Below are 1204 nucleotides of genomic sequence, written 5' to 3' on the forward strand. Positions count from 1 at the left end.
GGTTAGTATTAAGCAAAAAAACAGAGAAAAAAAAGCTCGGTTCTTATGAAAAGCGGATCATATGCCTAATTCAAGTTGATTTTCAGCTTATTCTTAGACCTTGAACAAAAATAAACTCTAAAAGGATTTGCGTTAATGAAGCCTAGCTATTAAATCAATTCTTAGTTGATTTCTTTTGCGTAAGCATCGTATTTTTTAGCCACTCATCTAGGGCCAAACGGAAACCAAGTCATCCCAACTTGATTGGGAAAATACGACCATTTGTTCCATCCAAAACTTCTTGCCAAAAGAAATCCCAACTATGGTACTTTTTGTTATTTCAAGGATTCAGAGCTAAGTGGCTGTCACAAAATTTCTTCTGGTCCCTCGAAGGGCTTCTGGGGGGCTCCAAAAAGAAGGGCCTAGAAAGGGGACTAGTTGCCCTATGACTACTTTTGAGTTTGAAAAGCGCACACAAACTTCCAATTCCCTATGAAAAGGGCCCCTTGTCAAATTTCTACGACAATCTATTCCATCTGAAACTGCTTGCAAAAAAAAAAAGAAAAAGAGAAACACATCACTCATTCCTAATTTTATGGTATGACGTTGATTCTGAAATATAGCTGAAAGTACCAGCCTGTACTTGGGACCTGGAAAAATTTATGGTTCTTCCCGCCATTCCCAAGACTAATAGAATAATATCTTGGATCACCTTCTTTTTGGTTTCATTGCATCTGAACCACCGTGCAACTGAACCCTCGTGCAACTGACCCATCATGCAACTCAAATCGCGTGCAACTAAACCCTCTTGCAACTGAACTCCTGTGCAACTGAACCCCCGTGTAACTGAACCCTCGTGAAGTTGAACCACCATACTCAGGTTTTTAGCATTCAGCAAATATGAAGCAATATCATTGGGTAAGACACAAGTTAGAATCTTTACATATTCAACCTTGTTGGAATTGCTTGTTTTTTAGAGTCATAATATAAATGCCTGTCGAGATGATTCATAAAAAAGTTCTGTTTTGTTATAAAAAAAAAGAAGAAAATCGGACGTCACCAACCATTAAAGCCATATTTATTTCCCCTTTTTATGTCTGTTAATGGGGGTTCCCTTCGCCCTGTTACTGTCCACAAGTCCATACATTTACCCCCCCCACCCTCAGTACAGTAAAAAAATACCCCCTGGAAAATACCCCCCCCCTTCGCGGCTGGTTGGTTTCCA

Source organism: Artemia sp. Qi Xiang Cuo, chromosome 21 (assembly GCF_049724085.1).
Source record: "Artemia sp. Qi Xiang Cuo chromosome 21, ASM4972408v1, whole genome shotgun sequence".
Classification (NCBI taxonomy): domain Eukaryota; kingdom Metazoa; phylum Arthropoda; class Branchiopoda; order Anostraca; family Artemiidae; genus Artemia; species Artemia sp. Qi Xiang Cuo.